The sequence below is a fragment of the Mus caroli genome, chromosome 13 (genome assembly GCF_900094665.2).
Source record: "Mus caroli chromosome 13, CAROLI_EIJ_v1.1, whole genome shotgun sequence".
Lineage (NCBI taxonomy): Eukaryota > Metazoa > Chordata > Mammalia > Rodentia > Muridae > Mus > Mus caroli.
In genome coordinates this window covers 16,430,963-16,458,147 of record NC_034582.1, presented here as the reverse complement: position 1 = coordinate 16,458,147, position 27,185 = coordinate 16,430,963, and the positions used below count along the sequence as shown (strand labels likewise).

At 42.2% G+C, this 27,185-nt stretch overlaps 3 non-coding genes across 3 annotated transcripts; 1 reads left to right on the top strand and 2 right to left on the bottom strand.

The window, feature by feature from the left end:
• Positions 1–11,715: 11,715 nt before the first annotated feature.
• Positions 11,716–11,787, bottom strand: Trnaa-agc. Its single transcript has one exon. It is a non-coding gene; the product is annotated as a tRNA-Ala (tRNA).
• Positions 11,788–17,303: 5,516 nt separating this feature from the next.
• Positions 17,304–17,376, top strand: Trnar-ccg. The gene has a single exon. It is a non-coding gene; the product is annotated as a tRNA-Arg (tRNA).
• Positions 17,377–25,310: 7,934 nt separating this feature from the next.
• Trnal-caa lies at positions 25,311–25,415 on the bottom strand. Its single transcript has 2 exons — positions 25,378–25,415; positions 25,311–25,356 (listed from the first exon to the last, which is right to left on the bottom strand). It is a non-coding gene; the product is annotated as a tRNA-Leu (tRNA).
• Positions 25,416–27,185: the final 1,770 nt, after the last annotated feature.

Sequence of the window (27,185 nt, the reverse complement as noted above, 5' to 3'; positions counted from 1 at the left end):
TTTTAATAGCTGAGTAGTACTCCATTGTGTAAATGTACCACATTTTCTGTATCCATTCCTCTGTTGAGGGGCATCTGGGTTCTTTCCAGCTTCTGGCTAATGTACTTTTTCTTATTTCTCCTCTTAAATGATTTATAATGCAACCGTATAAAGATATGCATGGTTGAGAATATAACACAGGGCTGAAATATGTGTGTGCAATATTTGCCAATGACAGTACAATGGATGTCGCCAGAACAAAGAGTTGGGCTAAGGAAGTGACAGGTACTAAGTCAATTAATAATACCAATATAATTTTTTCTTTACAACTGATAGATGTAATGAGTATCACATTAATATCACAAGAGCAGAAAGCCTAGAGCTTTGTAGGTGTGACCTTCCCATATATAACTGGAGTTAATTTTTCATAAAACAAGGTAATCCTAATATGTGAACTTGTATAGTGTAAACTACATAAATAAGCTACCTAAATGAAAGCTTTAAAAAATGTTGTGAATATATCATTAATAAAATCTAAGTGCTGTATTAGAAAGTATTCACTTACTATTAAAAAAAAGATTTGAAGAATGAAGTAGATATGAGATGTAGAAAACCAAAAGGGAAAATGATGGCACAAACCCAGCTATTCCAGTTCTGTTAAATATGAATGAATTAAACAATCCAATTAAAAGGCATAGACTGTAGGCTTGGATTTTAACATCATGCTCCAAGTGAGTAACACCAGCAAGATGGTGGAATTTAAAAGTCCTGGACCCATCTTCTCCCATGGAAGTGTTAGGGTAACAGTGATGTACAGAACAATGCCCTCTGAAAATTCTAGAAATTAGTTTAAGAGTTTCCTGTCTTTTCCAGGTTCACTTAGAGGCTATTGCTCTCTGCGTTCCATATTTTTAGGTTAGGGGTACTAAAATTAATAATAATAAGCTGGGTGGTGGAGCACCCCTTTAACCATGATATGCAGAAGGCAAAGGCCAGTGGATCTTTGAGTTCAAGGTCAACCTGGTCTGCAGAGAAAATTCCAAGACAACCAAGGACTACAAAAAAAGCCCTCTCTTGAAAAGACCAAAGAATGCTGGGTGCTGTGAATACCAGTTTGATGATTATAGTACATTACTGCTTTTCTCTACCTGGTGCTTGCACTCATTCAAAAATCAAAAACATGAGGAACCCAGTGTAGTGACTCCTGCCTTCAGCGTTTGGAAGGCAAAGGCTGGTACATCTCTGTTAATTCAAGGCCAGCCTGATATACACAGTGAGTTCTAGGACAGTCAGGGCTCCAAAATAGAGAGAACCTGTCTCAAAACAAACAAACACACAAACAAAAGTCCAACCAATCAACAACAGCAACAAAGCAAAACCACTCAAAAAAACAAACAGCCTAAAAGCAAGGCTATGGCACATGTTTCTTTGGACTACACATGGCATAAAAAAAATTGTACTTCATTGTCTTGTGTTTTCTATAAGACTTAACTGAGAACTGTAAAGTCACATAGTTAACACTATGTACACAGGTAATATTACTTTATTATATTATCCTATACATGTAGTTTGAACTTGGGTCTATTATTAGGGTGGTATTGCAAATCCTCATTCTATAAATAAAACAACTATCATCTTCATCAGACCATCTGTGTCTGCTTATAAAGGATCATCAGAGCTGTTCTTGTTGATTGTTGATGTTCTTTATAGAAGGGGGGGGGCAATATTAGGGTCATTAGACCTTGACCTCAATATCCAACCACTGTTCCCAGCTAATGTTTTGCAACTCAGTCCTAACTGCATATTGCCTTGACCTCTTGGGAAGGAGATAAGGTAAATAGGATGAGGAAGACTACAGAGAGGGGGATCCACCTATGCAGATGTGGGGAAGCCATCTATCATTTATACTGGGTGAAAGCTTTCCAGTGTGGCTACTTTTGGATCACCCATCCTTCACTTATACCCTAAAAGTAAGTCCAATAAATTTATTGTTCCTCCACACACCAGCCAAGGACGTCCTTTCCTCCCTTCACCTGGCCACTATACAAATCAAACTACCAATACACTTTTGGAGGTTTTTTTTTCAGCAAGTTTTAAGTCCACTAGCGGGATACCCTGAAAGCCATTCCAGCTGTAAGGAGCTCGATTGGTCATCACCCTAATATTGTAATGGCAGTTACGGTTACCTCTTTTGGTGTGGGATAAGGAATGAGAAAAACAGGGGATAGAAATTGGTTAGGCAGTTTAAGGTTAAAAGACTACAAAGAAAAGTAAACAATTTCTCTCTTGGATAAAAGTGAAAAATATGCCTGGGACTCTTGGCAGCCTCATCCTTGCCCCAGACTACATACACCAAAAGTGCTTTGGGTGCCCTGACCTCTGTTCTAGTTCCTAAGCAATTCTAGGATTAAGGATGGCATATATTAATATTATTGAGCCATGATTAAGTCATCTCTTATAATAAAGTTTTACTCAGTAGAAACTACAAATGATCAGTATACACGGGCAAAGGTCTTTACACTAACAAGGACTCATATTTTCTAAATTTTCTTTCCCCTTCATTGTCCATTCTAAAAGGCCTGTGTCAGCTCTCTAGGTTTCAGGTGAAGTCAGAAAAAGCCAAAGAATGAAAAGCAGCCAGAAGATTAGAATAGACTGCCAGAGTTAGTTTGAGGCCAAGCAAAGGAATTCAGTCAGAAGCCAAAAGAATCCAGTTTGAATCAGTCAGCTTGGAGAGGAATTTGGGCCAGAACAGCTGAGTTGAACCAGCCACCCAGAGATAAGAAAGAGCTAGAAAGGGTGAGTATATTCAGCAGTAAGCTTCTGAGATGACAATTACATGTGGTGAGTAAAAGTCACTTTTACTCTAATTCTTCCTAAATAGTTCCAGGAAGTGGGAACTTCTGGTTTTATTGGAGATGCAGTTGTGTCATGTGATGTTTGTTTGGGAACTGTCTTATGAGAAGATGTTTTTCTGAGAACAGACATGTGGTGTTTTTCTGGAAGTTGCCTGATGAAAGGGCTTGTGAAGTTTTGCTAGAGCAGATGCTTGAGAGATGTGCCATGTTTGGAAAGTGTATGAGTATAATCCATAACAGTATCCAAACACTCTTGCACTGGTTTGCCTTGAGATTCTACTGGTTGTTGTTGGGCTTTGCTGACGCTGGTCTTCACTGATGATGCTCTTGCACTGGTTTGCCTTGCTTTCTTTGCTGAATATCGCTTGCCATGACTTCATAGAGAGAAACACATCAAAGAACAACTGGCGTTATTCCTGCTGCTGCTTGCTACTTCCAAGGACTCATGACCATATTTGGAGCCTCACGGTTTCTTCTGGATCAAGCTGCTGGTACTGATTCATGTTTGGTGTTTTGCTAGTAGACTGGACTACTAACAATGAAGATTAGAGTCACCCCAAAGAACTATTTCTAAACATGTCCACAGCCCCCATTTCCTACTAACCATTCTTTCCCCCTACCTTTAGTGGGTGGTGGGCTAGAAGGGAGGTTGAAGCATTAAAGAACCATAATTAAAGTAGGTTTTGAAAACTGTGAGCCTAAAGTTCCACCAGCAGAAAACCAATTATTTCAAACATATGAGCCTGTGGGATCATTCTCATTTAAATCCCCACAGTGAGGAATATTTTGGTTTATTAGAAAAAAATATTAGCATAGAAAAAAATAAATTGAGGGCTAGAGAACTGGTTCAACAGGAGCTCCTGCTTGGCAGTCACAAAGGACTGTAGTTTCCATTTCAGCATCCATTTAAAAAGCTAGACATCTCCCATACACCTGTAACCCAGCTCTGAGCAGGGCAGAAACAGGAAGATCACTGGCTTGCCAGCTTCCAATGTCAGCAAGAAAACTGGAGCCCCTGGTTCAGAGAGAGAGAGACCCTGGCTCAAAGAATTAGTAAAAGTGATAGATGGAGCCTGGCGTGGTGGCACAAGCCTTTAGTCCCAGTACTCGGGAGGTCGAGGCCAGCCTGGTCTACAAAGTGGGTGCCAGGACAGCCAGGGCTACACAGAGAAAAACCCTATCTCGAAAAACAAAACAAAAGTGATAGATGGGATACTCACATTACACTTATATACTTACATTGAAACACATACTTCAAAATTAATTTGATTATGAATGTTGACAGCTATTCTAAAATTAGATAGAGCTTTTGAAGCTAAACTAAAAACTCATTATAAGAAAAAAAAAGTCAGCCTGGCACCATCATGAGTCTCATGCATGCTCCCTGGAAGTGTGTGACTCAGTCAGAGCTGCCCTACCACTGTATCGTTCCTACTTGGTTAAGGTTGATATCTGACAACATGAAGGAACAGATTATTTACAAACTGGCCAAGAAACGCCTGACTCCCTCTCCAATCATGATCCTGAGAGAGTCACATGATGTGACACAAATCTGTTGTAAAAGTAACTTTTATTCATCAAATGTAGTTGTCCTATTATTATTATTATTGCCTAATAAACTCACCCTTTCTAGCTCTTTCTGATCTCCAGCTAGCTGGTTCAACTCAGCTGTTCTGACTCAAAGTCCCCTCCAAGTTGACTGATTCAAACTGGCTTCTCTTGGCTTCTTACTGAATTGTTCTGCTTGGGAAAACTGCCTCTGAATTCCATGAACTGGGCTGCACTGAATTGCATGAACTGAATGGAACTGAACAGAACAGCACAATCTCAACTGAACTCAACTTCATCCAACTGTACTGCACCAAAGTGCAGTGAGCTGAACTCAGCTGAACTGCCTTCCACTTTGACTCACTCTGCACTGCTCTTCAGTAGCCTCTTCTTCCCGTCTGTTCTTGCGTGTTTGGGCATATCCTCTGACTTGTTCCGTCCAATCTTTCTCTGATTTGTTACTTTGTCTGCCCCACAATTAGAGGTCACTTTCAAACATGGCTGCTTCCTTCTACAAATACAAATTACCTTCATTGTTTGGGATTAAAGGTATATACTAAGGGTATGTCTGTATTCCAGCCAGATCACACAGACCGAGCTAGGTCTTTGGATGTGAACCCTTGCCAGAGCAGCCATGTTGCTGGACTAAAATTCCTCTACATCTGTTTTGGGACTGGTAATAAAATCTTGAGAATCTTTAAATCCAAAGGATTTCCATGATGTCTCTGAAAATCACTACCATTTGATCAAGAAAGTAGGTGCTATCCACAAGAATATTCAGAGGACAGAAGGGATAAAGATACAAATTCCATCTGACTCTGATAGAGGGCAAAATTAAAACAGTAAGACTAGCTGGTTATGATAAGACTAGTTATTTTGCCTGTCTAGTAGCAAATATGAGTTGTCTATGCCCTCTGCTCTAGTGGCACAAATTTCTCTTGTGTACGTGAGCAATAAAATCACTTAGGTCATGCATGGTGGCCCATGTTTCTACTTTCAGCACTTGGGAGACAGACACAGGCAGATCTCTGTGAGTTCTAAGCCAGCCTGGTCTACATATGGAGCTCAATAAAATAAGATAAAATAAATAATAAATAAAATCACTTAAAACAAAACAAATGAACAAACAAAAAACTTAACACTGGATGCTAAGCAGGTAGCACCTATACTATAATCCCAGCAATGGGGAGGCTGAGAAAGGAGATTGCTGTGAGCTCAAAGATAGCCTGGGCTACGTGGTGAGTTTTAGGCTAGCTTGGGCTATAGAGTGAGACCTTGTTTCAAAAACAAACAACAAAATAACAGACTAACAAATACATGAATACACCTCACACACACACAGACACACACTTGAAAAAAACCACATTAATAACTAATAGTATTATAAATATATTTTCTCAGTATGGTGTTGTGGACCCAAAAGGACATATAAAACCCTAAAAACTCATTTGATGGGCTGAGTCATTCTCCAGAATATCAAAGCATGTATTAAATCATTGTCATAAAATTTTTTATCCAAAAGGTTAATAATAACTCCAGCTCCCACCCCAAACAAAACAAGAATCCTAAAGCTGGCCAGGAAGATGGTTAGGCAGGGGCAAGATGACTCCAGATAAAGGTGCTTTGCTGCCGAACCAGAAGACCTGAGTATAATCTTTGGACTGTCAGCACAAAAACCACAGATATCATCTTAAGGAAAATAAGAGAAAGTTTATTCTGGAGCCATTTTGAGTGACCATGGCCTAGGAACACGGACTTAGGTTCCCCCAAATTCTAAGTTCCAATGTAGAAGTAGTTTCATAGTTTACAGAACAAAGAAAGTCATATGTCAAGGCAAGTGTAAAATACACTGGACGGTACATCAGAGAGATGGTTATCAAAAGGGGGGGAAATTTTTATATAGGCCCAATATACTGTGTGATGAGCATCTTAGCTTTTGGATTGGTGGAAGCCAGTGGGTCTGTTAAGTCAATAAATTCCAAAGGATTTTATTAGTCACAGGATGTTAGTTCCCACACAGAGGTGGTCAGGGAATGGCTGTTCTAGGCAGCCAAAGCTAGCCCAAGATAAGGTTTAGTTCTGGACCTGCAATATTCCAATCTCCCTGCAGTTCTGGCTGAACTCATCAGTCAGTCTTTTTTCAGGCACACTCTTCCAGGAGTTTTCATTCACAGGACCCACAGTTTGGAAAAAGAACTCTTACAGGTTGTACTCAGCCACTCCCAGTGCTCACACCGGGAGAAAGAAAGCAATGTAAGGAGAACCGTTTGAAACCCTAAAGACTCTAATTTTCTACTTCATGGACTACTGGAACATCTACTAATGGATGCCATTTAGTTATCTAAGTATTTGAAAAACTGAGTGTGCTGGCTAGTTTTATGCCAACTTGACACAAAATATATAATCCTCTGAGAGAAAGGAGCCTCAATTGAGAAACAGCCACTGTGAGACTGGGCTGCACACACACCTGTCGGGCATTTTCTTAATCAGTGATAAATGGGGGAAGTGGAACCACTCCTAGCTAAGAAAGCAGGCTTAGTGAGCCATTGTGAACAAACCAGTAAGCAGCACCCACTACGGCCTCTGCACCAGCTCCTGCCTCCAACTTCCTGCCTTGCTTGAGTGCCTAGCCTGCTTTCTTTCAGTGATAGATTATGATGTGGAAGTATAAACCGAATAAACCCTTTCTTCCTCAATTTGCTTTTGATCATGGTGTTTCATCATAGCAATAGTAACACCAAAACACTGAGCATGTTTCAAAAGTATCTTCAAAAATAAAATTAATATAATTTTAGTTGCATTAATATATATACATATATATGTATAACTAAGTTAATAGAAATTTAATTATATTAGTCTTCTCTTCCAAAAGATGAACACTATTGCCAATACATGTTTTATTACAGTAACAGAAACTTATTGCCAATGATGTCTAACTGGTAACTTTTAAATGCTTCATGCTGCTAAATATTGCACCTTTCCAACATGGTGGCACAATAGCTGTGTGATTAGACGTAGGACACAGCTATGCACCAGCAAACCAAGTTTAACCCCTGTTCTTGGTAAGCCATGCCTTCTCCCAGCAGGAGATTCCTGGGAGATTCTAATTCTTGGAGTCCCTTCTTTCAACAGTTTGGTAGCCAAAGAGGGAACACAAAATGTTTCTTTAGAATACATCCATTCCTGCTCCATAGGCTAGTTACTGCTGTGTTAACAAAAATAATAGCAGTCTCAGCCTTTGTGAGGTTGAGGCAGGAGAATTACCCTGAATTCCGTGCTAATCTTTCTTCCAGAGTGAGACCCTTTCTAAAAAATGAACCAACAATAATAAATAGTTTTTAAAACATACAGATTTTTCTACCTAGAAAATTCTTCAGCATCTTTTAATGATAGAGACGTCTACTCAGTGTTGAAATGCCTGAGCCTTTTCTCATGTGGCTCATTTGGCAGAGTGCTTGCCTAGTATACAGAAAGCCCTGCGTTCACTCTCCAGCACTAGAGAGATCTTCAGGCTGCCTTTAGGAGGCAGAGGAAGGAAGATCAGGTGTTGAAGGTCACCCTTAATTATAAAAGAGAGTTGGATGCTACCATGAGATCATAGGTACTAGCTGAGAGCCTGTGTTCTATAGATAAAGCTCTTGGCTAAAAGCTCTCTAGATAGCTTATGGATTTTCCAATCAAAGTCAGAAAGGCTGCTATAAAGTAATTCTTGGATTTTCTAGAAAAAAAAAATCCTAAAAGAGCTATATTAGCTCCTTAAGCAATTCTTGGAATTACTGACCAAGATTAGAAATCCTGTAAGCAAAAAAATTCTAAAAGAGACAGTTCAAATCTTGCTAGGAAAAAAATCTAAAAAGAATAACTGCTTTTGCTCTCTGCCGGCTCAGCTCATGCAGACAAAAAGCCCGGTCTTTTATTTACATATCTATTTAGTCATTTATTGACCCCAAGAATCAGCATTCCATGACCTTACCCCTTGATTTTTTTAAAATTTATTTATTTAATGTATGTGAGTACCCTGTAGCTGTACAGATGGTTGTGAGTCTTCATGTAGTTGTTGGGATTTGAATTTTTAGGATCCCTGGTAGCTCTGGTCAACCCTGCTTGCTCTGGTCGGCTCGCTCCCTCTGGTCAACTCTGCTCGCTCAGGCCCAAAGATTATTATACATAGGTACACTGTAGCTGAATTCAGACACACCAGAAGAGAGCGTCAGATTTCATTCCGGTGGGTTGTGAGCCACCATGTTGTGTTGCTGGGATTTGAACTCAGGAAGAGCAGTCAGTGCTCTTATCCGCTGAGCCATCTCACCAGCCCACCCCTTGATTCTTAGAAACTGAAAGCAAGGTTTTTGTTTGTTTGTTTTAACATTGCAAAAGAATTCAGAGATCCACCCCACCTTTGTTAGGCACAGGCAAAGCTGGGTGGGACCTGTCCCTGAAATTACCACTCCTACCAGCCTAGGCTTGAACCTGGACCTAAAGTCTGCCTTTCAAGCAAAGCCAAAAAACTTAGCTGTGTAGGATCTTGCCCTGCGATCACCTAAATTTCTTTATCTCATTCCTTAGTATCATTCTGACAAGCTGGCTTATAGTACAGCAGCTGCCCTTGTTCCTTTAGCTCTGTGAAGCTCCTTATACAATTCATATTGCATCCTTATATTTTGCATAGTTGAGGAAGTACGCATTTTGAACTCAGCTCATGCAGAGTGCTTTCCCACAGCCTTAAGGGCTTTCCTGAAGCTCTCAGCATTCACCATTTTGCTGAGACATAGACACACCCTTGACTCCTGAACTTGCGTTGCCTCTAATTATCATGGAGTCATTAATGTTAACAGGGAGAACATCCCTCCGAGGAAGAACATGACTGTATGTGCAGTATTATACAAACAAACCTTGTGCCCACAGCAACCATCAATACTTGTGGAGGCCCATGCCCTGCAGGCCCTGTACCAGGGGCAGGAACCATATGATCCCAACCCTTACATCAACAAGCATCCTGGGGGTGGTGACACACGACTTTAGTCCCAGCACCTGGAAGGCAGAGGCAGGAAGATTTCTGTGAGTTTGAGGCCAGTCTGGTCTACAGAGTTAGTTCCAGAATAGCCAGGACTACACAAAGAAACCTTGTCCAAAAAATAAATAAATAAATAAATAAATAAATAAAATATACTTTCTCATTAAAACAAACAAGCAAACAAAAACACTAGTCTCAAAAAATTGTGAGAAAAGTTTTTTTGTTTCTGTTTATTCTGTTAAGGGTGGCTCACCTGCCAAGGCCAATATTCCATATATTCCATATTCCATAAATGTCTCTCACTTTGTAAAACATTTTTTGTCCATTGTTATATAAGACTAAGTAACTCTGGCTAGCCTCAAACTTATAGAGATCTGCCTGACTTTGTCTCCCAAGTGCTGATACTAAAGGCTGTACACCCCATGCATGGCTTTTTTTTTTTTTTTTTTTTTTGACAAGGACTTTTGTAACTCAGATTGGTTGTACACTCAGTATGTAGCTGAAGATGATCCTAGCCTCCATCTTCCAAGTACGAGGACTGGAAGTTTGATATCACACCTGGTTGAAAATGTTGATTTTGTTTGTTTTAGGCTCTGACTATATGACCTTGGCTAGCCTGGATTTTGATATGTGGAACAGGCTGACCATGAATTTATAAAAGATCCATCTGCCTCTACTTTCTGAATGCTGGGCTTAAAGACAATCACATAAAGTTAATACTGTTTGAGTACTTTGAATTCTTAGAGGTCAAAGTCAGCCAGTTCCAGAACAGCCAGGGCTACACTGGAAAACCCTGTCTCGACAGACCAAAGCAAAAACAAAAATAACAACAACAAAGAAGATACAAATATTTTTAAATAAATAACGACAAAATAAAAATAAATTCCTTTTCTTAAAACATTTTTAAAATTATGCATATATGTATACGTGTGTACATGAGTAGGGAAGTCAGCCAAAGGCGACTGATGTCCCTAGAGTTGGAGTTACAGGCAGCTTGGATCCTCTGAAAGAGCCGTAGGTACCTGCAAAGTTTGAGCCTTCTCTCAAGTCCTTAGTTTGGCTGATTGGAGTCTCAACCGTCTGCAATTGATTCTTTTTTTTTTTTTTAACTGCCATGTAAGGGACCTCAAGGATCTTTTAAGTTCCCATTCTCCTGGGACTCCTCTTTCTTCTGCCTGGAGCAAATGTTTCAATTGGGAAGGAGTGCAGCAATTCCAAGGAACGTTCCCTACAACACTGAATAAATATCTATGGTTTGAAGTCAGCTTCGTCTACACAGTAAATTCCAGGACAGCCAGGACTACATAGCAAAAACCCTATCTTATAAAAAAAATAAATTCATTCATTAAAAAAAAAAAAAAGTTGGGCGGTGGTGGCTCCTGGATCTCCAAGTTCGAGACCAGTCTGAAGAGCGAGTTCAAGGACAGCTAGGGCTACCCAGAAAACCCCTGTAAAATTACATTAACATCCATTCCTGGGCATGGAGTGCAGATCTTTGTTTAAGCTCCTACAACTACCTGCCGAAGCAGTCCAGGGCAGCCTTCCCAGGTCAGCGTTCCAGAGCCAATTCGAAACTCTTCGGAGGCTCGGTCCTGAGGGCAGCCCATGCCTTAAATGTTGCCGTCCGTCATCCAGACAGGTAAGGTAGCCCAGGTTCTTTGTCAGTGTTGTGCTTGATGTTAGCAAGTGTGTCGTGAAGGACTCACACATATATGAGGCCCTTCAAAATGTGAGGTGGAAGCAAATAGGGAGTGAAGGAAGGTGTGTGTGTTTTCCGATTCCCTTCATTAACTCGGGCTTTAAATAATCTGAAGTCCTAGTACAAGCCAGTCAGACCCAGAGGCTTAATTAAAATTATTTAATTAAAGTTATTTAACACACGAAGAACTTTATCTGTATTCAAACATAGCATTATACTTTTAAAAGTTCCTTGAATGCACATAAAACACAGAAATGAAAGATGACAGAACCGGGTGGAGGACCAACGAAGGGGAAGTTACCATGGGAGGGGTGGGAAAATTGGAAAGTTTCGGATTTGCCACCGCGCTCTTTCTTCCCTCCCTCCATTCCTCCATCTCCAGTCTTTCCTATTTCCTGCCTGGCCCCAGCATCCGACCTCTTTGTTTTTCTGTATCAGGGCACTTGGCCATGCTATGTTTGGATCGAAATGCCTCGATAGAAAAACACAGGACAGAGTAGACGGACTTTGTCTCCCTTGGTCTCTCTCAGTTTCTGTAAGAGTGGATTGAAACCAATAAAAGGTGCTCTATAATTGGAAAAAAGGAAGCTACCACCACAGTGCTACACCTTGAAAACTGGAGGTGCCGGGGATTGAACCCGGGGCCTCGTGCATGCTAAGCACGCGCTCTACCACTGAGCTACACCCCCTCACGTACCACTTTTTCACAAAATATTGCTATGACTGAATGTCGCCACTCCAGCTGTCAGGTGCTTTGTCATTTATGATGTATGTTGAATACGGTGCCTCAGATACGGTGTGGAAGACAAGCTAGTCAAAGAAAAAGATAATAAGGTGATCTGAAAAGTCTGGATCGGTGTCCCGGTGGGGCGGGTAACAGGTAATCTCCCATGCTGCTCCAGAGAGGGGGCTGGCTGGATGGTGATCTCTGATGTGGAAGGTGGCAGACACCGCAGTGTGATGCTGGAGGATGAAAAGAACAAAGCAAACCGGCGGGAGAGCTGTGCACTGGTGGGGCAGCTGGGTGTGGGCTCTTATAGACCCCGAGAAGCAGCTGGGCGGCTCCAGCTCAAGGCACTGACCCCTCCTCGCCCCCGCCCCGCAACTTCCCGCAGGAAGTCTCAAAAACAAAAACAAACAAACAAACAAACAAAAAACCTCTTTGCCCAGCAGTGTCAGAGTCCTGGAGCTCCTCCACTCCTTGGTGGAAGCATGAGCGCTCTCTGCCTCTCGCTCAGCCTTGACACAATACTCGAAATGGGACTGAGGATATAATTCAATGAAATAAACGAGGATCTTGGGGGAAAAAACAGGAGATGAGAAAGACCGGAAAGAAAGAGGGAGACCTGGACCTGAGAGCAGAAGGAAAAGCAAGAGTGTTTATTAGACAGGGTCCTCTGGCGGAAGAGAAACAATAGGATGTATATATTATAAGAGAAAATTTATTGGATTGGCCTACACGACCTTGGCTGGGTAGTCCAACAGCAGGAATCTACACTCTGTTGACAATTAAGACGGACCACGCCGACGCAGTAGGAAGAATGGAGAGTGGGTCCTTAGAACTCAGTACAAAAATGACTGATCTCCCTATGTCATACTCTCTAAAGGGTGAAATCAGAAAACTGCTCCTTCCAGTCCATCTCTCACCAAGTGTAGTAGCACTGGAATCAGCAGGAAGCTCTCTCTGCTGACATGCGTTAGGACCAGATTTTCTGCTTCAGTTGAGTTGCGTGGGCCCTAAAGTCTTGCAGTTCTAGCAAGTTTCTGGTGATAAAAGAAGATTCTGAAATATCCTACCTGAGTAATAAATCCCAGAAAATGAAAAAAAGAATGTGATGAGACTTCACTGTATTCCAAAACTCTTTCATAGGAAGTGGGTTACCAAGCAGTAGAGAAGTCTCCCAGAACACCTTGCAGAAGCAGATCTGAGATCAATACCAGCCAGAAAACAGCCTGATTGACTCTGAGTGCATAGCTACGGACAGCTCTAACTACCAGTCCCCAACTCTCCCATGACAGGGTAAGAGTACAAAGGCATCTCCATCTTTTTTATTCTTGCTGTGGCCATTTCCGGTTTAATGAGAATTTAATCTCCTTAATGGAAAATCCTATGAAAAATTACTCAACTCTGTTCGGGGAACCCAAGGTCAGGATGTCCTAGCTAACTTATAGCTTCTGTTAAATTGTCTGCTTGTTTGAACCTCCCTCTCTTGGCATTTGTCAAACAGCTTGCTTACACAAAAGCTACCCTAACCTCCAGCAGCTGCCAAGTTTCTGCCCTCAAAACCCCTGTTTTTTGGACACTAGAGGTTACACCTAGGTCTCTGAATACCTGGGTGTACACCAGACCTTTGAAATAAAGACTATCAATTGGCTATACAATCACACAGATTATCAGTTACCTAATTGTATCAGTTTGTGAGGCCAAGCTCTCTGCATTGAAACACAGCTGCCACTACTGAGAACAAAGTGAATTTTCCACCCTGTGTGCTTGCTCCTCTGGTTTGTGTACACTCTTCTTTAGAAAAAGGAATTGGCCCGGTGGTGGTGGCGCTCGCCTTTAATCCCAGCACTTGGGAGGCAGAGGCAGGTGGATTTCTGAGTTCGGGGCTAGCCTGGTCTACAAAGTGAATTCCAGGACATCTAGGGCTACACAGAGAAACCGGGTCTCAGAAAAACAGAAAAAGAAAGAAAGAAAGAGGAACTGCCCTTCTGAATTGCTTTTGTTTTCCCCATGTGTTTCTTTGTGAGACACCAAAAGAATTATTTTCCAGAATTTCAGAGGGAAGGGAAGCAAGGGAAGGAGGGAAGAAAGGAGGGAAGGAAGGAAGGAGAGGAAGAAAGAAGGGAGGGGGGCCTAGCAAACACAGAAGTGGATGCTCACAGTCAGCTAGTGGATGGATCACAGGGCCCCCAATGGAGGAGCTAGAGAAAGTACCCAAGGAGCTAAAGGGAACTGCAACCCCATAGGTGGAACATTATTATGAACTAACCAGTACCCCAGAGCTCTTGACTCTAGCTGCATATGTATCAAAAGANNGCCTAGTNGGCCATCACTGGAAAGAGAGGCCCATTGGACTTGCCAACTTTATATGCCCCAGTACAGGGGAATGCCAGGGCCAAAAAGTGGGAGTGGGTGGGTACGGGAGTGGGGGGGGAGAGTATTGGGGACTTTTTGGATAGCATTGGAAATGTAATTGAGGAAAATATCTAATTAAAAAAAAGAAAGAAAGAAGGGAGGGAGGGAAGGAAGAAGGGAGGCAAGGAAGGGAAGGAAGGAAGGAAGGAAAGAAAGGGAAGCAAGGGAAGGAAGAAGGAAGGGAGAGAAGGCAGGGCGACTTGGCTCACTGCAGTAGCTACCTGCAGCCAAGAGAGATAGAGTCTTAATTGTTTGAACCTAAAAATTAAATGATGGCTAAATTTATTCTCTCCCTACCTAGGAGTCATTTGGGAGGCTCATCACTGTGATTCTAGCCACTGTAACAGCTAAGTGCCTAAAACTGCTGCTCAGGTTTTCACTCTGGAGATCAGCCTTGAAGGCCAAAGGGAAATGAGGAGTCGCCCTTGTGAGCCCATTTAGAGATTTTAATCAACTTTGATTCTAATATTTAAAGATACCCTCTGTCATGGCTTCTCCTGGCTCTCTGCATAGGGTTTGTTAATGTTAATTCTTTTGCTTTTTGTTTTCCTTCCTCACATCTTTCCTTAGGTACCAGCCAAGGACTTCCTTTCCTTCCCAACTTGCCTGTTACCAATGAGCTTTTGAGGGGTTTTAAGTAGGCTCACTGATGGGGTGGGTTCCCTACCCACCATATGTAACACTCCCTGTGTCTGTTGGAGGAAGGCAGATCTGTAGGCATCCCAATTTCATTGCAGCCTTTAGTTCAGAAGCAGGCATGGTAAAGAAGATGACAAAATAGCCTAGGCAGTCTAGGATACAAAAACCCCAAAGAAATGTAACCAGCCAGTTTCCCTCTTGGCTAAAAGCCAGCAGTGTTCTTGCTCAACTTGGCAGCCTCGTACTTGCTGGAAGCTAAAGATGCCGGAAGTGGTTTTGGGATTCTGATTTTTCCTCTGGTTCCTAGGGTTACCCCTTCAGAAGGAAGAATGTAAAAATATCAGTAAAGTCCTGTTGAGAGAAAAATACCTGGCCACAAGAGTGGAATCTGACGCCTGGTTGGGTCCAGTCAATCACCTGGCTAAAGAATCACCCCTAGCAAGAAGGACCTACCTCAAGCCATGCTAAAGAGGCAGGTGGAACGATAATTCCTTCTGTTAAGGGACTCATCTAGAGTCTTAGCTGGGGGCTGGAGAGAGGACTCAGGTCCTGAGTTCAATTCCCAGCATTCACATGGAGGCTCACAACTGTCTATCATGGGATCTGATGCCCCTTTCTGGTGTGCAGGCAGACATGCAGACAAAGCACCCATATATGTTAAACACATAAATCCTTAGAAGCTTGTCAGAGTCTCATTGGAATTGCCCTCACCAAATAATTCCCAGTCATTTATCAACAATTTACTGTTACAGGAGACTTCAGAAAGTTAGCATATGTTGGCTATATTTTAAAGAAAAAAATTAAATGTTAATAAAGGAGGGAATTATTAGACTTTGTTTTCTGATCAAACTTGGCTACTCTACAAAGGGCCAATATTTCATAAACCTCCCCTATCTTGAGAACCTCTGGATAGTTGGTCTGCCCATTGCTGTGATGAAACACCATGACCAAAGCAGCTCTGGGAGGAAAGGGCTTACTTGGCTTACACTTCCACACTGTACTCCATCACTGAAGGAAGTCAGGACAGGAACTCAAACAGGGCAGAAACCTGGAGGTAGGAACTGATACAGAGGGTGGGCACAAGTGCTGCTTGCTGGCTTGTTCTTCCTCTCTTTCTCACCGGGAGTTCTTATAAACACCAGTCTAGGGAATGGCACCAACCACTTGGGCTGGGCACTCCTCCATCAACTGGTAATTAATGGGGGTTAAGAGAAAAAGGAGAGGTTCTCTTCTCTCAGATGACTCTAGCCTGTACTGAGTTAACATAAACCTAATCATAGAGTATTTAGTTGTGTGTTTACACATTCTACCAAAAACCAGTTTTCTCCAAAGGAAGAAATTAAAGTGACCACCCACAAATAACGGATGTCTTCAAAAGCACCTTTGACAGCAGAGGAAGTTGTGATGATGATACCTGTACCCTCGATTAGGAGGCAGAAGCAGGAGGATTGAAGCTATAACCTAGCATGAGTTACACATTGGGACTTTGTCTTTTATTCATTCATTCATTCATTCATTCATTTTTTATTATTTATTTAAAGTAAATCGATAAGTTAGTTGCAAAATAATAAATGAGGAAGGCATCCATTGTATGTTTACTGGATTCAGCACAAGTGGAGTGTGTCCTGAATTTTCCCATGTCTAGTTACAGGGGGCTCTCAGACGTCTGTGGGTTGGTTATCAGAGGAGTCAACCAACTGTCCAAGTTAAAATACAAACTCAGGAAGCCCCTTAGATCAAAATAAATTCATGCCGGAGCACTGTGTTGAATCCACAGACTTGGGACTGCAGCTAAAGAGGTGATAACTTGAGATCGTTTGAATCTGAAGATAGAACGCTCTTTGTTTTTTACATTGCTGTTTTGCTTTGGCGGGGGGGGGGGGGGGGGGGGGGGGGGGGTGGGGTGGTGTAGGATCACCTGTAACCCAGAAGCGCCCTGAACTCTTGGTATTTAAGGATGACAGTGAACTCTTGGCTCCCTTGCCCCACCTCTGATTTCATTCTCTCCATCCTTCCTAAACTCACTTTGCAAGTTTACTGTTTTTTTCCAGTCTTATGCCAACTTCGTAAGTTCACACAAGCTTTCTTTAAAGCTCGCCGGCTGCGTGCGGATCCTTTCTGATTCCCACCCACCAAACATTCCCACCTCCCTCCCTCCTCTGCAGCACAAGGTCCCCTGAGTTCTGGCTGGACATCCCTGTGGTCACAGAAAATTTAGCAGCGTTCACACGAAGGATTATTGAGCTACCTACCTGCTTACAGCTCCCCGAATCTACATTTTAGAAGTCTTTGTAAATTTTGATTCCAAATTAGGAACTTTTATGTTAAGCTGAATTTTTGTTATGTCTATAGTGAAGCCCCCCCCCCCCCCCCATAATCTGGTCACATTTCATTTGACTCTTACGTATTCACCCCTCCCCACCGCTTGGCCGCGTGGCCTAATGGATAAGGCGTCTGATTCCGGATCAGAAGATTGAGGGTTCGAGTCCCTTCGTGGTCGGTATGCTTTTACATTTTTCTTGCTTAATTGGTGTACTCATTTCTGTGAAATGTATTTTCCTTCGTGTAGGTACTGTACTATGGCGTGACTGCTGGCTCACGCTTAGAGAACCCTTGTTTAACTGTGTACCTGAGCGGTGGGGCTGGGAGTGGGGAGTACCGTGTACTATACAAACAAAAAGGCAAAATTAGCCCAGGGTTTCCTAAATAAGACCCGAATAAGGACTCTAAAATACTTGCTTACACAGAAGGAAGACATCTCACCTGTCCTTAACTTTGGACAAAGAACTACAGTCAACTAAGGAATGCGGAGGGCAGGAGGAATAGTCTTCCTTGGGGAAGTGACCCTATTGGTTATCCAATGTCTAGTGGTTAGCCCTGAAATAATATGCATAAAAGTATCATTCCACGGACTGAGCAGCTTGTAATTTATGTATTTAGAAGCGCGCGCGTGTGTGTAAAATTAAAGAAACGGAGGCTATGGATTTGTCCAGTACTGAGTGGAGAAGTACATGGGAGGGTTTGGAGGGAGGGGAGAGAAAGGAAAATAGATGTAATTATATTTTAATTTAAAAACACTCTCAAGGATCTCCTTTCCTGTGACCACAGCAATTAAAAAGAAAACAAAAAAGCAAAAACAAAAAAACCCATTGAGGGCCGGGCGATGGTGGCGCTCGCCTTTAATCCCAGCACTTGGGAGGCAGAGGCAGGCCTGGTCTACAAAGTGAGTTCCAGGACAGCCAGGGCTACACAGAGAAACAAACAAACAAAACCAACCTGAGGTGGCTGGGAATGAAAGGTTAAAATGTTTGTAGTCTTCTGTAAGGAGTTAACATAGTTCATTGAGCCGCCAGAGGGCCCCAGGTTTGATAAGCCCAGGATATCCTGGACTCACTAGGTAGACCTCAAACTCATAGAAATCTACTTGCCTCTGCCTCCTCTGGCCTGAGATTAAAGTCATGCACCAAATTCATATATACTTTTTCTTTTTCATTTCTTTCTTCTTCTTTCTTTCTTTCTTTCTTTCTTTCTTTCTTTCTTTCTTTCTTTCTTTTCTTTATCTTTCTTTCTTTCTTTCTTTCTTTCTTTTTTTTTTTTTTTTTTTTTTGAGATAGGGTCTCATTTTGTAGGACAATTGGCCTCCCAAGTTCTTGGACTGCATGCATGAACCAACATGTCAGTTTTACATTGTGTAATGTTTAAATGAGTTTAAACGTTCTGTGTCTTCAATCGTTGTCATTTATTTATGGTGAAGACATTCAAACTTCTTTATTCTGGATAATATTATAATTCCTCATCTATAGCTATCCTATAATCAGCAGACTGCTAGACCACTGCACTGGGATCTAACACACCTTCGTGCTTACTGGGCCACTCTTCTCATCCTTGCATCTTCTAGATTGTTCCAGACTCAGGAACCACTATTCTGTTGCCAATTCCCAAGATTCAATATTTTATATTCAATGCATGGGTGAAGTCATATGGTATTTATCTATGTCTGCCTTTATTTCACTTAATAGAATGGTGCTGGCTAGAGACATAGCTTGACTACTACATTGCAAGGCCTTGGGTTTTCCTGTCAGCACTGGTAAATACGGAGGAAGAGGAAGAAGAGGAGGAGGAGAAAGAGGAAGAGAAGATGAAGGAGCGGGGGTCTTCTCCTATCCATATTGTTGTAAATGACAAAGACCAAAGTCTTTTTATGACTGAACAATATTCTGTGATGTCTATATATCACATTTTCTTCACCCACTTGTCACTTGGTGCTTCCATGAATTACTGTAGCCAAATGCTGCAATCTCTTCAACATCCTGATTTCATTTCCTTTGGCAATTTATGCAGCTAGAGGATTGCTGAGTCTAATTTTAGTTTAATGTAGTTTTTGAAATGGCTCTCGCTATGTTGCCCAAGATGATCTCAAACTCCAGATGTCATGTGATTTTCCTGATGCAGTCTCATGAACAGGTGGACAAGGGAGGCTGACGGCCACCCACTGACCTCCTTTTTCTTGAGGGGACTCCACACTGTTCTCCACAATGCTCATTTGCATACAATGCTCCTTTGCATGCCCGTCAGTGGTATGGCTCGCTTCTCCCTGGGTCCTCGACAGCACTTGTAAGCACTCATCATTTCAATCACAGACTTTTCTTACTGAGGTGAAGTGATATTTTACTGTAGACTTTACTCTTCTTTTTGTCCTTTCCTTTTTGTTGTTTTTGAAACAGGATCAGGTCTTGAAACGTTGGCTAGCCTGAAAATCCTGTGGTAGTCTTTTTGCAGCCGGGTTACAAATGTGGACCACCACATTCACTATCATTTGGATTTTGACTTGCATTTCGTTGATGGCTAGTGATGTTGAATATTTTTTCCAAACATCTCTTGTTAAGTACAAATCTAACAAATGTTTAATATCTATATGCATGAAACTATAAAACTCCAATGGGGGAACACAAATAAGCACTAAATTTATTGAAGATTTTTCTAGATTCATGAACAGTAACACTCTATGCTATTAAGAGGCCATATCTACAATAATAATAATAATAATAAATATGGCCAGGCATAGTGATACATGCCTTTAATCCCAACATCGCAGCACTCAGGAAGCATAAGCAGACAAGTCTAGATTAATGGCTGCAGTGGAAGGATCTAGCCCACTGTGGGCAGTGCCACCACTGAACAGGCTGGGCAAGGCATGGGGAAGAATGCAGTATATGGCATTCCTCCCTGGCCTCTGTTTCAATTCCTTGCCTTGCCTTCCCGTCATGATGCCTACGACTGAAGCTGAAATAGTTGTCCTCTCTAGTTGTTTTTGGTAATGGTGTTTATCACAGCAACAGAAACCCTAACTAGGACAGCCTTACATTAGAGCTCTAGAATCTGAATTTATTCGGTAGTGTGAATTTTGGTTCCATCCCAGGATAATTATGCATGCTTAAAAGTCTTACAACTGCTGGGTTAGAGAAGATCGTGGCTAGAAGAGAGGAGGAGATTATGAACAGAAGGAAATGGAAAGAAATAGCATAATTTTTTTCTCTGGGGGCTGCTTCCACGGGATTCTGCATTATTCCCACCGAGATCTGTATTCCAGATGCTGAATTTGCAGTCTGGGTGGGGTGTAGGTGGTGAAGGTGGTGAAGCCAGGAATCCTCCCTAAACAACCTGCCAATTCTCCAACCTCAGATCTCAGCCCACTCGATAGTAGCCACAGACTCCCTTCTCTCATCATCTACTATATCCCCCCCTGCCAAAACTCCACGAAAGCAGAGTTTTGTCTGCTATGTTCATTACTGGCATTCAATAGCAATAGCAGTATCTGCCAAATACAAATACACAATTGCACTTACTGCTTTTTAAAAGATTTTAGCTTTATTTCATATATGTGAGTATTTTGCCTGCATGTGTATATGTACACTGCATGTGTGCTTGGTGCCCACCATGGCCAAAAGTGGGTGCCAAATCCCCTGGAACAGGGGTTGTAGGTGGCACCTCCTTAAGACGCACCCATAGCCCTGGAAATTGAAGTTATGATCGTTTTGTGATCAGATCTCACGATGTGACCTTAAACTGACTTGAGCAAAGATCTGCCTGTCTCTACTTCCCAGGGGCCACTACTCTAACATGGCAATTAGAGATAAGACCTTTAAGAAGGCTGAGTTAAGAGAAGCGGTGGGAGTAGCGGATCCATGATCAACACATTCCATTAGACAGGAGAGAGGTCTCTCTTCTACACCATGTGAGGACACAGCAAGAAGTTGGCCATCTGCCCCACAAGGGACTGAATCCACAGGAACCTTCATATTTTACACCACCAGAACCAACGGAAGATTAAATACTCAGGCCTGAAGGTCCTGAGAGGAACTGCCCCAGCAGCTGCAGGACCGGCTCCTTGCGGTGAGTCCTACTGTGGAAGAGATCTGGGCACCTCTCGATGCCCCGGTGCACCTTGATGCAGGACTAGGAAACAGTCTCCCCAGTATGGAATTTTTCCTCCTATGATGCTGATTTCCTGTTTCCAAATACATCTTTCTCCACCTTTAGGACCACAAATCCCATAGGTTTCCTCTGGAGCTTAAGAGTGGTGGAGCTGTAGTTTGGCTTGGCTTTGTGGTCTTCTGAGTGAGATCCACAAGGAATGCTTTGAACCCTTCCTGCTGAGGATTTTCCCTTGATGCTCTTTTAGATGTGCAAAGTAGGAAACTACCACTTGTAAAGATGACGGAAACCCAGACAGCAAGTGCATCCTAACTAGGAAACAACTTAAGAAACTACCTTATTAGAAGCTGGAGCAAATACATAAATAAATAAATGCTGTGAAATGATTTTCAGACTGGTTTAATTGCAAAGAAAGTCTATAAGATATAATATAGACAACTCCCTGAACAAAGCGTCTTTCTTGCCTTCCCTGTTTCAAAAGAATTACGTACTCTTCTCTATGTCACATCCATCTCTTGTGCAGGAAATTTCACTTCTGTCTATCCCTAACAACAACAAACAAACAAGCAAACAAAAACTTGATCTCACCTTGTTTATATAACAACTTTCCTATTAACATAGTCCGTCCTTTCCCCCATACACACACCCAGAATGTATGGCAGTGGTTTTACAAACATTAGGGGAAGAGAGAAAAGTATGAAGACAAAGTAGCCAGGCTGGTCTAGAACTCAGGAGGAACCGTCCCTAAACTTCCCAGGTGTCAGCCTCCACGTGCAGCACGGAACAGTATTGCAACAGGTTGACAAGAAAAAGCCAAATAAAGTGTGTCCGAGTTAACTTCGGGGTGGGGAGGGAAAGAGTGGAGAAGAAATCTTGCTTATAGTTCTTTGTTGTGACACATTCTCTTCCGGGACCTAGAGAAATGGCAGAGACCAAGTCTGGTCCAGGTCAGGGTTGAGATGAGTTCGGCTGTGCAGAGTCCGCCTCGCAGGCACATAAAGGCGTCCTCCCTGTGTTCAGTGCTGGAGCCACTACGTCCCGGAAGCTCAAGCCCACCTCGCCTCACTCGCCAAACCAGACAGCAATTCCCGGTTTTTCAGCTCCGAAAGTAGGAGTAAAAATTAATTTCCTCCCGACGGGATACAGCAATTTTGGGGTCGATTTACACGACCAAGGCAAGACTTCCTGATCCTCTTTAGCAGGCTGGAGGTCCTAGGGACTCTCCTCACTTTAGCTTCCTGCACCAGGGCTCCAGAGTTAACTTTTTTTTTTCTCTCTCTTGACAGCTTTCAGAGACTTACTAGCGTCTTGGTATCTTTCTAACAGCGTCACAAACGTTTTGTGACGTGTGAAGACATTTGTAGACGTCTTTGTGTTGCGAACAAAAACAAGGCACCAGTATTAAAATTCTGCCAAGGCTATGAAGAGCTGGAAGATTGAGGATCGGCAGCCAAATTATCTTGGGTTATCTTTATACTTTTAAATACCCATCTATTGTCTACTTACACGTGTTAACATCCTCATGTATATTAGGTATCTTTTGTGCAATATGCAAGTTGAACCTCTAGCTTCTATTAACACACATCCACCAACCCAAAGGCTAAGAATGTCAGCTGATAGCCTTAGATAACTAAATATTTCCCGTCCTGTGGCAATCTACTTACCTGATGTTGCCATCGATGTTTGGTTGGTGTTGTTTGTGTTCTTGTTTTTAGACAATTTCTCTATGTATACCTAGCAAATGTATAACTCCCTATGCAGATCAAGCTGGCCTTGAGCCAACAGACACGACTTGATTGACTCCAGCGTTCTGAGATTAAAGGTGTGTCCTACCTTGCCCAGTCACCAGTATGTGCCTGTGTTTAAGAAGCGCTTATTTTTCTTTTATGTGGGTATTTTGCCTGCATGTATATATTTGCACTATGTGTGTGCAGTGCCCATAGAAGCCAGAAGAAGGCATTGGATCTCCCAGAACTGGTTGTGAGCCACATGTGGGTGTTGGGAACCAACAAAGGGACCCTCTCCTAGACCCCATAAAGGGAGGGACATATAACATTGTGATGGTGACAACCCCACCCACCTTCACTGAACTACTAGGTATGTGCATGAAGGAACTGAAAGATCAAGAACTCCCAGCTGCCCCTGGGGCTTCAGCCCAGTACAAATACCATACAGTTCAGTCCTCATTGCTTTACACAGCTACTCTGTGTTCTGTCTTTTGGCCATCCATCCATCCATTTGTCCAACCCAGTCCTGGGCCTCGCCTTGACAGTTCTATCCCCTCAGTGACCTTTGCTGACCCAGGCTGAATGGATAGTTAGAGCTTTACATGGGTGGAGTTAAAATATTGCAGATCCAGAGCCAAGTTATCTGATTCAATTTTTAGTTCCATTCATCCCCCCACCCTCACCCCCCACAACCGCCTATCAGGTAATTCCTTTGGATCATTCTTCTAGCAGACCCTTAGCATCCATGGACCGAGAAGCTAAGACCACTGCCAGACAGCACCTAAAACCCAGAGCAGATTTCCTTGCTTTGTTTTAAGCGGGCTACCTAATGTCTCCACCAGGAAAAATTGGCAAATGCCTTCGTTTATTACTTTCTATGTCCTATAAGTAAAAATTCACTTTTTTGCATAACTTGAATCCAATGTCCCTGGTCCCTCATATTTGGCTCAAAATTGATTATCTTTAAAGCAAGGGATGTGTTTTTCATTTAGAAAGGAAAATCAGAATTACTTTGAATACTTCAGCTAACAAACTGAGCTTGTGAATTGCTAAGAAATAAATTCTGACAAAGTTTTTGTTGTTTGTTTAATCTAGGAGCTAAGTAACGTTGGGAAGTTGTAGCGTTTGGGAGAGTATCTGAAGAAAAGATTTAAAAACAGGCATCACCCTCCACCTCCGCTCCACCACCTGAAAAATACTTCATTTCTCAAAAGTGGGAGGTTGGGGGTGGGGCTAGTCATCCCACAAACATTGGGGAAGCTCTTCCGAAGGTAATCGGGCCCTGTTCTAGAAATATGAGCACACAAGAAAAATAGAATAAATCCACACATAGGCACTAGAAAAGAAACCGTGTACTCAAGAAGGGATTCTGAAAGGAATTCAAGATCTTTCTTTTACATGATCTGTTTCTTTTTCTGAAAAAAAAAAAAAAATTAGCTTCTTGGAGGCAATGAATGAGATCATACAGGATTCCAAAGTCAATAAGGTTGGAAGGGAAAGGTGGGGAGAAAAAAAGAAAGGAGGGAGAGAGGGAAGAAAAGACAGAATGAAGGAAGGAAATAGTAAGAACTTTTGTAGGGCAAATGGAACGAATTTCCAGAAATTTTCTATTTTTATTGAACGTTCTATAACAGCGACAAAACAGGGTGTATTCATTCTACTGATTAACAGCATAGCACCTATATGAGGAAAAACGAAATCAATATTCAACTTACGATCCAACAAATATTGAGTGAAAACATATCAGAGAATAGTATGAAACCAAACCAACAACAAAATCTACCGAGTAGTTGATGACACAGGTGCGCTCATAAGAGAGCCTTGCCTAAAACCGGGTAAGCTGTTAGCACTGATTCCGTTTGGCCTGGAAGGAGGACTTTGGACTACGGCGGTGAAATGATTATTTATCCCGCGTCCCGCAAGGAGGCGCCGTGGAGCTCGCAGTGCTTCAGGGTTGCGGCACTCGTGGGCTAGGCGCGTGGCCAACCGCGGCGGTGTAGGCGATACTCGGTGACCAGACCTCCAGGATCCGCCGCTCAATTTTTTCGCGGTCCGCAGTCGTCTCCCTCAGCGGGCGGACAGCACCGCAGAGCCACTCTCCCGACCTCAAAACCATAGCCGCGCTTCCGCTTCTACGGTTAGTGTCGGCTGCTCCTATTAGAAAATTTTCAAAATCAATTTTTAAGAATATGTGGCTCGATATTTCTTAACTATGTGATCAAGTCGATATGTATTTTTCGATACTGAAGTGAGAAAGATAAAAAGTGTACTGTGTCAGAAGTGGGATTCGAACCCACGCCTCCATACGGAGACCAGAATCCCCAGACAGGGAAGCTAAGCTTGAGTCTGGCGCCTTAGACCACTCGGCCATCCTGACACACGAGAAGCTGGTGCACATATATTCCTGATATAGAGATTGCCTCAGCACCCTAGCTGCAGCAGCAGTCTCAAGATTTGTTGGAAACGCTGACGAAAGTTTCCTGTGGAGTAAAATGGAAGAATATTTGACCGAGGAAAAAGAAGGGAGGGAACGTCCATGTATAAAACTGGATGTAAATGTTTTGAAGACAGAGCGTCTGTGCTCTCCATCTGTCTGGTTCGCCAAGATTATGAGGAAAGATGGAAAACGGGGTCAGCAGCCCTGTTCTCTGCCGCTTCCTGTCTTTGGCCCTCAGGGACGCTGTACGGAAGCGACATTTGACGGCCAAATGCCACTCAGGGCAGAGCAGAGAATGTTCAGTATTTAAACTCTGGTGTATCTGGGGCTAAGTTTAGAGAGTAGGCATACCTATTTGCAAATTTTAATCAACTTTGTACTGATAGAATTATATATTTTTTTATTAGCACCCCCCCCCCCCCGCAAAGATCTTTGTGCGAAGAGAATAATTTTGGGTTAGTATGCCTTTTCTTAGCTTTCTGGACTCTTTTTCTCATAATCTATTTTAAATGATTAGGAAAAATTCGAGAGTATAAGTGAATAACGAGCCTCTCTCTTCAACATACAAGATCTGTTGTATTTTCTTTCATAAGCTGCTGCCCTTGGGAAGAACGTTATACAGGAAGTGGCACTCAACAAGGCATCATTATAATTAATGATTATAATTAAGGTACTTCTTATAATTGTTTTTCCTAATTGCAAACTCCATATGAATCACAGAAAATAGAAAAAAGTAAAAACTGAAAATTGCCCGCAGTCTCACCTCTTAACTATAACTACTGCCAACATTTTCCATAATTACACTAATCCTTGCAAAAACAAACAAACAAACAAACAAACAAACTCCCCAAACGGTCCAGTGTGGGGCCCACATTATCCATTTGCTTTCCAAAGTAACACAGTGCAAACGCACACACATTTTAAGTCAGTGGTTCTCAACCTGTGGCTCTCGATCCCTTTGGAAACCCTCTATCTCCAAAAATATTTACAATATGATTCATAACAGTAGAAGAGTTAGTTATGAAGTAGCAATGAAAATAATTTTATGGTTGGGAGTCACCATAACATGACGAACTGCGTTAAAGGGTCACAGAATTAGGAAGTTGAGAACAATTGTTCTAAGTAGTCAAATAGTCTTTTGCACAAATTTTAGTAACTGAAGGTACCTTGTCAGTTGGCCCTGAATTCCCCCTATAGGCTCTTATGTTTGAATGCTTGGTCCTCAGTTGCTCAAACTGTTGGGAACAGTTAGCGGATGTGGCCTTGTTGGAAGAGGTGTGTTACTGGGGGGTAAGTTCAAAATTTCAAAAGTCCATGCCATTTTCACCTGCTCTCTCTCTCTCTCTCTCTCTCTCTCTCTCTCTCTCTCTCTCTCTGCCTCCGAATTGCAGACAAAGGCATAAGCTCTTAGTTACTGCTGTAGTCACTACCTACTGCCACATTCCTGGCCATGCGTTGTCACAGTATCAGGGAAGAAAATGAGCAAATGAGACAGTATTCAACTGCCTTACATTTTTAGAAAGGAAATCACCAGATCAAAGTTTATTGATTTTTAAATAATAACTACTAACTAACTGCCTGACCAAAAAATTCATCTAGTCTAAACTTGTCCAAGAAAGGATGCTAGAAGAAACTTAGAGATTATTGTTTAAAAAAAGAGAAATCACACAAAAAACAGAAACCAATTTTTTTTTTTTTTTTTTTTTTTTT